The sequence below is a fragment of the Balaenoptera ricei genome, chromosome 2 (assembly GCF_028023285.1).
Source record: "Balaenoptera ricei isolate mBalRic1 chromosome 2, mBalRic1.hap2, whole genome shotgun sequence".
Classification (NCBI taxonomy): Eukaryota; Metazoa; Chordata; class Mammalia; order Artiodactyla; family Balaenopteridae; genus Balaenoptera; species Balaenoptera ricei.
In genome coordinates, this window is record NC_082640.1 from 155,028,823 (window position 1) to 155,042,812 (window position 13,990).

The following is a 13,990-nucleotide window of genomic DNA, read 5'->3' on the forward strand; positions in this document are numbered from 1 at the left end:
GCCATAGCCCATGCGGGTGGGTGCTGTACAATCTGAGATCCTTTTATGTTGATATCTGCTGCATAGCCCCATGTACCTAAGTCAAATCTTTGAGGGCAGGAAGAGTGTTTTCTAATTCTCTGGTCTTCTTAATAACAAGTACAAAGTTGAGTAGACATTCGGTGCTTAAAAATGCCTCCTGCATGACTTCTGCTGCCCACTCTATGATTCTCCCTCTAATGTTGGCTTGCTTGGCACTAGAAGGAGACCACATGGTGTCAGGAAACCATGTGGCTTCTGTGTTCACTCAGGCCTGGGTTTGCAGCCCACCAGGCACCTCACTGGCCACCTGTGTTTCTCTTTATCTCTAAGGCTCAAGTTCGCATCTGTAAAATGAACACAGTAACCCCCCAAAATGTATTGAGCATGTTCAATATACTAAAACCTTTCCTAAGCCCCTATATGCTTTAATTCACTTAATTCTCACAACGACCCTGTTGAGACTACCATTTCTCCAGCGAATGCCAGGCACTGTGCGTAACATACAATTTACCATTTTTTCCATTTTAAGTGTACAATTCAGTGACATTAAGGACATACACACTGTTATATAACCATCACCACTGTCTCTTTTCAGAACTTTTCATCTTGCCCAACTGAAATTCTCTATCCATTAAGCAACAACTCCCCATCCCCCCCATCCCAGCCCCTGGTAACCTCTGATCTCTGTCTCAATGAATTTGACTATTCTAGATATTTCATATAAATGGAATCATACAATATTTATCTTTTTGTGCCTGGTTTATTTCACTTAGCATAATGTTTTCAAGGTTCGTCTACATTGTAGCATGTGTCAGAATTTCCTTCCTATTTATGGATGAATAATATTCTATTGTGTATCTATACCACATTTTGTTTATCCATTCATCTGATGATGGACACTTGGGCTGCTTCCACTTTTTGGCTATTGTGAATAATGCTGCTGTGAACATAGGTGTACACATATCTGTTCAAGTCCCTGTTTCAATGCTTTTGGATATACAAATACCAGGAAATGGAATTGCTGGATCTTATGGTAATTCTATGTTTAATTTTTTGAGGAATCGCCAAATTATTTTCCACAGACGCTTCAATACATTTTAGTTATTATTTCTTCATCCATTCACTCATCACACAAACAATTAGTGAGTGTCATCCATGTGCAGGCACCTTGCTAGGTTCTGGGAACTCACGGGGAGATTGTAGCATGGCAGCACATAGGAGGCACAGGCAACGGTACAAACAGTACAAATGCACGGCTTGGGCTTCTTCCCTGTTTGGCCCGGTTTATCTCCCCATCTACCTCCTCTTACAACAAGTTGATGACTCTTTCTCAGCACCGTTCCCATTTCACAATCGTCTCTCCCACCACAGTTCAAAAACCTCTCCACGCACCTGCAGGCTGAGAGAAGCCCCTTCCAGACTCTCCTTATTCTCACCTTTCTACCTTCCTTAAGACTACTTTGAATCACATCACCTTCCCTGAAGCTTGCAGAAGCTCTCGACCATTATTAAACTCTCACTTGCCAATCATGGACCTACAACCTCTCTCCCATCCCATTGGTCTTCATTACTGTCTGGTCCCCTAGGCATCCCCCACCCCCCCACCCCAAGCATCCACACACACCCCTCCCTGTCCCTCTATTCCTCCATCCTGGTGTCTCCCCAGCTGCCCTGGGGTCCCTGCCGGGCCCAGCCTGCCTTCAAAGTGTAGCAAAAGTTGGATTTTCCATCCAGAAATACGAAACATTCTTAGTGACATAGTCACATTCTTTTGTGAAGGCTTTCTATATGAATCCCACCCTGAAGCTTCAGGCCACTCCTATTTTACCGAATCAATTTGGTTTTAACAAATTTCTGTACATGAACCCTCTCTCACCACCTATTTCCATTATAAAATTGGAAGATGGTTTGAAAGAAAATGAGCTCATGGAAGGTCTCCCAAATGTCTGCTGGGACAACTATGGGTTCCCATCCCAAGGACCTGGAGGGTCATGTTCCACGCCGTTCCACCGGGAACCACAGCTTGGGTCCTGTTCTACAACATTCCTTGGGGAACCTCGGCCTTTTACTTTCACCCTCTCTTGGCCCCCTTTCTGCTAGGGATCTTCAGTAGGACTCAAGCTCAGCCTCTCAGCGGTAGAGAACTGCCTTGAGGTGAGCTTGTCCCTCCTTTTCTCCTATCCTATGGTTGGCAAGATTTTCCCAATGGGCTGCTTGCTGCTTTCAGGCCTTTTGGAGCCAACTTACCTGTGGAGGTTAATGTATAGATCCCCTCCTGACATCCCCCAAAGTCTCTAGCTCACGTCGAATCACATGGTTTCCTAAATCCCAGTTTTCTCAAACGGGAACAATGGGGAACTTCAGTTTTCCCTTCTCTTCTCCACCTCCCACTCAGTTCTCACAGTTTCCTCTGAGGCCCCTCGACCCATAACTGGCTGGGAATTCATGCTCAGCCAACCTGAAACATTAGCATACCTAAAAGCCACATTTACATTTTATTACTTTGCAGGAAGATGACTTACAATACAACCTACAATAAATGGAAGAAAAGAGAAATTGACACAAGTTCTCCTGGGTGGAGGGTGGGCGATATATACCTATATATTATTTTTAAGACTTTTTTTTTTTAATGAGAAGGTGATTAATGAAGTAGCCAGGCCTGTGGTATGCCGGGTGTCTTATACCACTGGTGTTTCTGCTTCATTTACCCAATTCTTTTTTTTAACCAGAGGAATTTTTCCCTAATGGGGAATCCCCTGATTTTGCATTCAGAGCTCTCCAAATTTAGTTCCTCCCCTCTTTTTGTTTTGTATTTATCTGTCAAACACAGCCAGACTGAGAAAGTACACTTTGAAGTGCTGGGGTGGAACATTTCTTAAGGTCTACTGTGGGCTGTGCATTTCTTAAGTTCAAGCCTTGAAAAAGGGTAAATCATTCCAGGGCACCAACTCGCCAATTTTATGCATTAGAAACTCTAAGATAAATTTGAGCAAACTTGCTGGAATTCAGTTTCACATCCATCTTGTTGGTCCAATGAGTTGATGCTATGTTACATGACAGCAGGGCTCCCCAGGGCCCCTGAAAAGCAAGGGCCATACAAGCCTTTGAGAAAACTCTCCTTAGCTGATGCAGCTGACCCTCTCCTACTCGGTCAGCTCACAGCTCCTGGAACACACCTGCTGCTGACACCGCCACCCCATCCCGCATCAGGACCCTCCTCTCAGCCTGCACCATAAGCAAAGGCTGGTGACACCTGGGGACAGAATATCCGGAGATGCCCTTCAGCTTTTTCAGTGTCCGGAGAAGAAGACTGCCTCCCGCTCTCAGTGGCTCTGCTAAGATCACAATGAATACGAAGGGAAAATCAGACCATCCAGAGATGGTGCTCAGGGACCCGTCATTGAAAACCTTTCGGGGGAGGGTGTCCAGGGCAGCAGCCCTGTCTAAGGCCATCCCCTGGCACTCCACCTGGACTCCACGCCCTTGTGTTGCCCAGGGGTGTCACTCTGCACTGGGTGCACTCTCCCTGCCCAGTTTCTCCTCCTCTACTGAAGCATTCCCGTCAGTGCACACACATGTTTTACTACTTTCCATCAAGAAAGAAAGAAAGAAAGAAAGAAAGAAATTGGGGACTTCCCTGGTGGCTCAGTGGTTAAGAATCCGCCTGCCGATGCAGGAGACAGGGGTTCAAGCCCTGGTCCGGGAAGATCCCATATGCCGTGGAGGAACTAAGCCTGTGCACCACAACTACTGAGCCTGCGTTCTAGAGCCCGTGAGCCACAACTACTGAGCCCACGTGCCACAACTATTGAAGCCCGCGCGCCTAGAGCCCGTGCTCCGCAACAAGAGAAGCCACCGCAGTAAGAAGCCCGTGCACCGCAACAAAAAGTAGCTCCTGCTCGCCGCAACTAGAGAAAGCCCGTGCGCAGCAATGAAGACCCAACGCAGCCAAAAATAAATAAATAAATTTATAAAAAAAAAAGAAAGAAAGAAAGAAAAAGAAAGAAAGAAATCCCTTGGAACAAGGTCACTCTTCAGCTACCACCTTATTTATCTTCTCCCTTTTGGAATAAAATTCCTCAAAAGAATTGATTTTCACAGTCACTATCCTCTCTCCTCCCATCTTCTCTTGAACCCTTTACAACTGGGCTTTTCTCCCCACCACTCCCCCGAAACCGCTCTTGCCAAGGGTTACAACAGTACCCACTGGTCAATTCTCAGTCCTCATCTTCCCCACCTCTCAGCACCATTGGGCCAGTAGACCACTCCCTCCTTCTAGAAACTTCTTTCTCCCAACATGTCTCCCAACATGCCTGTCTCTGATTCTACCTCCCTCACCACTGTTTTCAGTCCACTTGACTAGGTCATCCTTAACTCCAGGCTCCATCCTAGCGTCCCTCCTTTTCTCTGGCTATGCTCACTCCAGGGACGACCGCATCCCATCCCTGCTTGGAGAAGCATCCATATGCTGACGAGTTCACTTCCTGGCTCTGACCTTTCCTAGCTAGGTGACCTTGGAGAAGTCATGTAACCTCTCCGTGCCTGGGTCTCCTCATCTCTGAAATGAGGTGAATAATAGAATCCTGTTCATAGGGTTGTTATTATAAGGATTAAGTGAGTTGGTATCTGCAGAGCACTAAGACATGCCTGGTAGGTTTATGAAGTAAATGCTCTTGCCACCCCTTCGCCTGGCCAACCTCAGCTCACACTCTAAGTCTCAGTGTAAATGTTGCTGCTAGGTTTCTATGTGCCTTCTTCTCCTTGTCAGACTTATAAAATTGTGATGGATACATTACCTCTGTGGCTGTTGTATCTCTCTGCTACCTGGTTAGCCCCTGGAGGGCAAGGACAGCACCCTCCTTTGCTCTATCCCCAGCACCCAGAGTGATGGGGGCCTGAGGGGTGCCACCATGAAGAGTCACTGGATGGATGAATGAACCACCACACACATGAATAGATGGACTCCAAGTGGCTGCTGTGGCCATGGGGCTTAATTAAGGGGGTGGATCTCTCCTAAGAAAGGGGCTGAAGAAGAATCTTGATTAGGACACACTGAAGAGCCTGGGCCATAGAAAGGCTGTGAACTTGCATCACCATGACCACCACGGAGGCTCCTGTGTCCCTCTGTGCCCAGCTCCTGTGCCCTGGATGACAAAGCTTTATCCTGCAGCTGTGGTTGGTGCATCTGAGCCACCTGATGTTCTGTGGCTGAACAAGGTCCAAGCTAACCCACAAGGTACGGGAGGCAGGGATTCAGTTTATACCTGAAACTGAGATTCAGTAAAGAGCTGGTATTTCTGAAATGGACTTACTCTGGCCAGCCTGACGCCATGGAGGCAGCCAGTGAGACGAGAAGGTGGCTGCAGTCAGATGGACCTGGATTGAATCCTGGCTCTGCCCCAGGTCGCTTGTGTGACCCTGGGAAGAAATGGTTGAAACGCTGAGCCTTCAGTTATAAAATAATAACACTCCTAGTGCTGTTGGGAAGATAAAATGAGGTGCTATGCTTAGCACAATGGTGGAAATGAACATTTTTACTTCCCTTTCTCCAACCTGGAATAGAAGTTTTCCACAGGCAAGGAAAATGGTAGAGATTAAGAAGCTCCAGGAAGGAGCAAATCATTTGCTGCATCATGAATTACACCTGTTTGACCTTGGGTAGGGTGAATTCAAGCATGACTCAATTCAATTCAATTCAACTCATTAAAAAACTATTTGTAAGGACCCTGCTTTGGGCACGGCTATGTGACAGCCTAAGGAGAAGATAGCAAAATTTCAATTTCATACCTCTCTCTTTTTGTTCCTCTAGAACTCTGTGTGTAAAGCCATAAGGGACTTTTTTTTAAAGTCTTTAAAGTCCTGCTCTGTTAATCCCATGATTCAGATGGAATAAGCTTTAATGAGGGGAGGAAATTATTGCTTGAGTACCAACACTGTCAGATGCCTTCAAGTGCTTTCTGATGAAATTCCCTCCGCCACCAGGTGACGCAGGTATTCTGAACACATCACTGAAATGAAGCCCCATCTCTAGAGTCCCAGCGGGCAGGGCCTCCATGAAGGGCTGGAAAATCCCCGAGACTCAGAGTGCACTTAATCATTCTGCCATGACTTGGGGCTTTAGGGAGAGACCAGAGGAACCAGTTCAAACTTGCAGAAGTCCTAAGCCCTAAACATATGGTACCATCTGCAATGTGATTCAAAATAAAGACACTACAAATTCATAAAATGCAAAACTTGCGTGTATGCTGAAGTTAAAATTGCTTCTTTCTAGATGTATCTCTTTCCAAACACAATGTTCTGGATAATTTTATCAAAGCTGCATTTTTTTTCCTTATTGCTTTGGGACCCCTGACTTGCTAGTACCCTAATGAGGCCCTTGGTCTGCCTATTGGGTTGGGGAGCAGCCAGTGTCTGCTGGGTCCTCACAGATCAGGGGTGAATGAGGTCAGGCAAGGCCAGCTATGTCCAAAGCCCGCTGCTGAGGAGTTATCAACTCTAAACCTTTCATAGGGGCGTCCCTTATAAGCACGACTTAGAAAAGCAGAAAACACTGATGAGGCCCATGAGATAACCAGATAGAGAGATAACTCGAGAACTGTTTCAAGGTCAGTGGATTTGGCTGGATGCTCAAACTCATCTTCACTTCTTTTTTCCCCTCTCACATGAAAAGAAAAGATAGATGTGTAACCTCTCCATGGGTCAGCACAAGATTTTCAGGTAGAAAATCTTGGTCCCCGTTGAATAACTCCCAGGGCTCAGAGGGTTCCTTGGGAAATCTGTTGACAGTTTCTTGTGGTCTTAGACCCAGATGCTACTCTCCAACAGGCCTTGTGATCATGATTTTAAGTATCTCTGGGAAGACATTGAAAGAACACAGCCTCAAAATAATACTCGGCCTTAACATCCTAAGGAATGCATAGCTAAAATGGCATAATACCCATTGTTGTCAAGGATGTAGGGAATAGCAATTCTCATAAACTGCTGGAGGGAGTGTAAATTGATATTTCTTTTTTGGAGCACAAATTATAAAACCTATCAAAATGTTAAATGTGTACACACCTTCTCTGACTCAATTATTTCATGTCTAGAATTTTATCCTACAGAGGTGCATTCACACAAGTGCTCAACAATATATGAGCAAAGATATTCACTGCAGCCATTTTTATCATTTTTTTAAAACAGGAAATAACCTTAATGTCCATTAATAAAGGAATAGTTAAATAATGTATGGTATATCTGTTTTATGGTATATTACGCAGCAGTTTAAAAAAATAAGGTTAAGATCTACCTACATGATATAACATGGAAAGAAGCCCACAACTGCTCATTAAGTTAAAAACACAAGTTTTCAAACAGTATGAACAAAATTATATTTTTAAAAAAAAGTATGTATATATATATATTTGTATAAGCATAGGAAACATTAGGAAGATATTATGTCATTTGTGGGGAGGGGCTCTGGGTGATTGGGTAGAAAATGTGGGACTTTTATTTGCTGTTTTTCTATATCAAATTTATATTTTTTTTCATATAAGGAACATATGTGACTACTATTAAGTTTGTTTTATTTTTTTAAGAAAGTATGGAGGCCTTTGGTGATGTTTTGTCAACAACACATGCCACGACCAGAGTCAAGGCCACCTCACCTCCATGAACACTGTTCCAGACTCCATACTCCTCTGAGTATGCTGAACCCAAAGCTTTCAGAGAAAGATGCACGCTCACCTCCTGCCAGGGGAGAGGAAATGCTCACTGCTCTGTCTGCTTGTTGCAGACAGAAAGAGCTTTGCAATTTACACAGTGCCTTCCCTAATGTATCTCCCAACATCCTGGGAAATGGACAGGACAGGATTTTTTACTTCCATTTCTACAGGGGAGGCTGGGGGTGGAGATGTGGGAGTTACTGATCCAGCCCCTGATCACATGACTGGAAAGTCAGAGAGCCACCCCTGGATCTGGTCAGAAGCAAGTTAAGCTGCCGCGCTCTCTCCCAGTGAAGGAGCATACCTGTCACCAGGACCAGACAGGAGGTGCCACTGGGCCAAAGCAGGCTCTTCCTGGTCAGGTCTCGGTGGAAACAACCCACATTGTCTCTTAACTTTTCATTTTCAAGCTGACACAGTCAAATCTGACTGTGAAATCTGACACGTCAGGGACCCATCCTGGCTCTTGAAACTAGGTATCTTTGCACGTCTCTGTCTTCCGCCATCTGTTGCTTAGTAATGCATTGGTTTGGGCTGAATTGTGTCCCCCCAAAATTCATGTGTCGAAATCCTGACCACCAGTGCCTCAGAATGTCACTGAAATTGGGGATAGCATCTTTAAAGAGGTTATTAAGTTAAAATGAGGTCATTAGGGTGGGTCCTAATCCAATATGACTGGTGTCCTCATAAGAAGAGGGAATTTGGATACACACATACAGAAGGAAGACGATGTGGAGACACAGGGAGACGATAACCACCCACAAGCCGAGGAGAGCAGCCTGGGACAGGTCCTTCCCTCACGGCCCTGGGAAGGAACCAACCCTGCCGACACCTTGATCTTGGACTTCCAGCCTCCAGAACCAAGACAATGAATTTCTGTTGTTTAAGCCACCTGGTCTGTGGTACTTTGTTACAGCAACCCTAGCAAACTAATATATGCACCTCTCAGAAAACAATTTTGTGTTCCTTACCTCCCAAATTCTTGAGAGAGGACCTCATTTTCCTGTACAAATCATAATATCATCTAAAAAATTCTCAAGAGACCTGCATTAAGATAGTCCAGCTCTACAAAATAATCAGTCCTACTATCCTAGACTAAGAATTCTTTAGGTGGAACCTCTCAACAATAAGTGAGGAGGACAAATGTGCCTTGGGTAACTCTAGCTTAGCAAATGTCTGTAGGTGAAGCCAGGTGGTGGGAACACTTCCAAGAAGGATCTGGGCCCATCTGAAGATGAAGAACCCCGCATTGTTTTGCTTCAGGGTCCTCGGTCTACTTACAGATAAAATGAAATCCCTCAGCATATGAATCCTAGGAAATAGGAAGCCCTTTAATTTGTTCCAAAGAAGACAATTTCTGTTTTAAAAGTAGGGATTTATGTATTTTTATGATAAAGTAATACTCCCTTTTAGAAATTTTGGAAAATATAGAAAATGTAGAAAAAAGAAGAAAATCACTATAACCCTACCACCCCAGACCGTCTTTGTTTACATTTTTGTGTATTTTTGCTTTGTTTTACATAGTTGTATTTCATAATTGAATACAGTTATATATACAGTTTTACATACTTTTTTATTTATAAAGCATTCCTGCATGTTATTATAATCTCTCTGCAAACATCATTTGAAATGACTGCAAAATATCCCATCAAGTTGATCAGTTTTCTCAAATGTGAACTGCAGAAAATCTGCACGAGAATTACATGACGTATGTTAAAAATGCAGATTTCTGGATCTCATCCCAGACCCACTGAGTCAATCTCTAGGAGTGGAGGCTGAGGATCCTCAGCTTAATAAGCTTCTCAAGTAACTCATCAAGTTACAAAAACTTGAAAACCACTGAAATTGGTGTAACCAGAGTTTGATACCACCTTACCCCAAATGTTGCACACTTCCATTGTTTGCAATTTCTCCTTTTATATACAACTGTGTGAAGAACATCTTCATGCATAAAGCATATTGCAAATTTTACAGCATTGCCTTACGATGGTTTCCCAGAAGTGATACTATTTTGAAAGATATGAACATTTTAAAGACTCTTGATAACACACAAAACACCTGTACACACATTCAAGCACATAGCTTGCTCAGGTGTCAGGGAGAAGTCAGTTGCCAATTACTTATCTGTATTCCTGATATATACTAGCTTTTCTTTTCCAGCTCTCTTTTCAACAGAGTTCTATCTTTCTCACTGAAAATATTGAGTTGGATCACAATAAAGTAGGCAAGGAATGAGCAGACAGTCAATAAAATGTCCTTTATTGATACATAAAAGACTCTGGCCTAACCCCATGGAAAGCCAGGGCCACAGGATAACCACAGGCACTCCAGGGATTATAGATGCTAACCAGAACTCAAAACAGACACAGTATCACCCCATGCACCCCTGTCGCACATGCCCCAAGAACAGTGCTCTCCTGGACTCAAGGTAATGAGTCAACTTGAAGGCAAATGCACAGCAAGGATGGATATAGGTGGAGGCTGGGTTCACCCTCCCCGCTGAGGAGAAATCATCTTTCGAAGAACAAAGAACACAGCAGCTGGCAGGATCTGGGGACCCCGATGAGGAAAATTGGTTCACAGAGCCATGATGCACTCACGGTAGGGCAACTTACAAGCTGACAAATGGAATGTCAAATGCATAGCCCGGGGACTTCCCTGGTGGCACAGTGGTTAAGAATCTGCCTGCCAATGCAGGGGACACAGGTTCCAGCCCTGGTCCAGGAAGATCTCACATGCCGCAGAGCAACTAAGCCCGCGTGCCACAACTACTGAAGCCCATGCTCTGCAACAAGAGAAGCTACCGCAATGAGAAGCCTGCCCACGCACCGCAACGAAGAATAGCCCCCGCTTGCTGCAACTAGAGAAAGCCCGCCTGGAACAACGAAGACCCAACGCAGCCCAAAAAATTAAATAAATAAATAAATTTTAAAAAGAAAATGCATAGCCAGCATACTGGTATTTGACTGTGTGTTGAAAATGGCTCGGAGCAGGGGCGGGATGGAAGGAAATGATATGGAGATACCGGCAAGCTAAAGCAGCCCACTCTGCCACTGAATCAGGGCATTGAGAACTCATTCATTTGTTTAACTGGCCTTTATATAGCATTTCCCATGTGCTAGGCTTTGGTCTAAAAGCTTTACAAATGCTAACTTGTTCAAGCCCCACGATTAAGCCTGTAAGGTATCATCACCCCCATTCTACAGATGAGGAAACCGAGACACAGCGAGGCTAAGTAACTTGACCAAAGTCACACAGCTAATAAGTAGAGAAGCCAATATTTAAATCCAAGCAGTCTGGCTCCAGAGCCTATGCTTTTGGTCACTACTCTATTCTGCCTTAGAAGAAAGAACTAGGAAGCTTTGGGAACCCAGCACACAGAAAGAAATTTTAGAAAAATTTTAGAAAACTCAGGTTGTTCATTACAAACCAGTCTTTCAGCACATCTTCTCCTACTGGTGGAAGAAGAAGCCACCCCCAACCCCTTGGTCACCCTGCCTGCTGGCTCCAGACTGCGGCATCTAAACCCCTGGGGTACCCTCTCCCTAGTACAATAACTCCTCCCCTTAGGGATCATCTCTGTATTTTATATGAAGGACTGCAAAATCCATCATCAGAACCCCTCATCCCTTGCCTCCAAGGCCTTCCGCCGCTGCAACTAATTATGCGTGCTGTAAACTCCCATGTGGAAACAATCTACAGGATTTCCCATCAAATCTGGCTGGCTGGCAGCTTACATGCCTGCACTGAAGCAAGCCTGCCTCCCCTTTTAAACAAACACATTAAGTTAATAATAACACCAACCACGTTTGACAGCCACGTTTACTAATTAATTGTCATTTGTTCCTTCTGTTAGGCAGCGGGTCTAGGACCTGCCCAATTGACTGAGGAACTGATTTCTCTTAAGACGGCACCAAAAAGCTATTGGAGAGTTTAACTGAGCACCTTCCCTCCTGTTCAGCCTTGCACACTGGGCTGTTGGCCTCACCTAAGCTCCCTGAAGGCCATGTTTGGGACAGAGAAGAGCCTACAATTGCCTCCTGCTCACATCAGGTAGTGAGCTGTCCTGCCCCTTGACATGAGTACAGGCTGCTCCTTGAAACCTCCCCTTCCGTTCACCTGGCAGAGCCAATGCGCACCATCCTCCCAACCGCTCCTAGGAAGGCTTGATTGTGACCCCATCACAGATGAGCAACCGTGGCTCTGAAAGGTCAAGTGACATGCTCAAGGTCACACAGCTTGGAAGCAACAAGACCTACTGTCTGCAGCCTCACCCTTTGCCCAGGGATGATTGGTTAAGAAATTTGTTCCAGGGGATGTAATAGACAGCTTGCAGGAGAATAGAAGTCTCTGTACCTGGCCTTGGGCTCTGACCACCAGAACCCACCCTCTCACCCCACACCTGCCCCCAAAGGCCTTTGGGCTCTGGGCATTCAAGAGTTAAACTGTTTGCAGCCTCTGGAGGAAGAAGGGCGGATCCTTCTGGAAAGTTTCTCCTACTCCACAACCTCTGTTCCCTTAATAAGTTTATCCAAAGAATGCTGTTGCCTGGGCCAGACAGCCCTGGACTGATGGCTTCAGCCATGTCATCGCTGGATTGCACCCCAAACTGCTTTCAGTTCATGGCATCCCAAGATTAGGAAATGTTCCCTCTCTGCTTATCGTAACCTCACCCTCTATCTTCTCTCCCTTCTGTAACATTTACTGAGCACTTTGACGTGCCAAATGCTCCACTGGAACCATTAATATTCTAGATCATGTTTAGTTCTTGCAGCAACCCTACAAGGCATGTATTGTAACCGTGGTGCTGGTTTTACAGACATGGTAATTGTGGCACAGAGAGCTTTGTGCGTGACAGGTCACGTGACTGGCATGCGGCAGAACTGGCATCTGCCTTCGAACTCCAGGTTCCAGACACTGGGCTCCGGCTGACAGGAGGCACCTTTCACAAGGTCCCACCTCCCACCCTCCCGTCGCAGAGGCTGTTGAACTCTCGGGGCCAATGACCCCATAGTCACATTTTTCAACTGGGGCTGGCCTCTGGGGCTGGTTGCAGCCGTGTGTCATCTCGCAAGAAGACCCAGGGTCTCTGATGCAAAAACCAACGCCCTCACCTCTACCCTGGTTGGGCAAGTGGTATCAGCTGACTCCGAGGGCTGAGAGCCCCAGGTTTCTGAGGTTGCACTAAGGGAAAAAAAGGGAGTGCACCTGACTTCCTGCTCCGTCTGGGCCTGGCTAACCACGTCCCGCCGGCATCAACGTGGTGGCCGGGACTTAATGAGTAATAACATCATTGGGCTCTTCTGGAACCTCAAACCTCCGTATTTTCCCAGGGCCTCGCTAAGGGCCCACTGCTCTGTGACAAACACAACCTAATGTATGCTCGTGATACTCTCATGAGCCAGAGGGAGAGCGGTGGCCAAAGGGGCCCTTCTCCTTCTTTAAAAAGTGGAGACACTGAGTCACAGAAGGGAGAATGGGTTTGCCAACAGTTAATAGCAAGAACTGAAACTCAGGTCCCATTATCTGCCAGGAGACCAGAGCCACAAGGCCCCTCCACTCCTCATCCTGATCCAAGAAAAATGATGGTTTCTAGGTCTCTAAAGGCAGCTGGACTAGAGGCAGCTCCAGGGCACTTGTTTAAAGAAAGGCAGTGGCCCTGATGCGAAAGAGCCCAGACAGCTGGAGTGAACAGTTTGGCCATTATCTGCAGGCCTCCCCACCTTCCCCTCCCGCTTAACTGCCCTGCCCTGAGATAACATGCAGGGACCGCTCTGAACACCACCGGCTGCCTATGGACCCCGCCTTTCCTCCATGCTGGCATCCAAACAACAGAGAGCAAAGATACTGTTTGCCCAGAGAGCTTAGCTTGAACCCTGTGCTAGCCCGGCCACGCTGGCCTCCACAGCAAGGTCCAGCTCAGGGGTTTCTCGCCTCCTCACCTGCCTCAGACAGATCCGTTCAGCAGAGAGCTGGCCAGGCAAGCCTGTGAAGCAAGGAGGCCTGTCTCAGTGAGCGGGGATCATGCAGCTGACTCGAGCCTCCAAGGCTGGATCTGGGCCTTAGGGCATCTTTTGACATGGCCAAGCAGGATGGGCAAAGCCTGAGAGGGTAGCTAGGCACTCTGATTCCCTCTTCACAACCCCCAACTCCTAACTCTGCCCTTTCAGGCCTTCTTCCCTGACTCCTACCCCTCAGCTGGCTTCTATGACTCCCCTGCTTACCCAATTGGTCTCTCCATTCAGACCCACCCAGGCAAACCACTA

General features: G+C 46.1%; 1 long non-coding RNA gene across 2 annotated transcripts in view; it reads right to left on the reverse strand.

Moving 5' to 3' along the window:
- The window catches only part of LOC132360678 (uncharacterized), a 68,741-nt gene extending 66,341 nt beyond the window's left edge, over positions 1 to 2,400 (reverse strand). For both annotated transcript variants that reach the window (XR_009501158.1, XR_009501157.1), the window contains exon 1: positions 2,269 to 2,400. This is a non-coding gene — a long non-coding RNA (uncharacterized LOC132360678). The remainder of the gene's footprint in view (positions 1 to 2,268) is intronic.
- Positions 2,401 to 13,990: the final 11,590 nt, after the last annotated feature.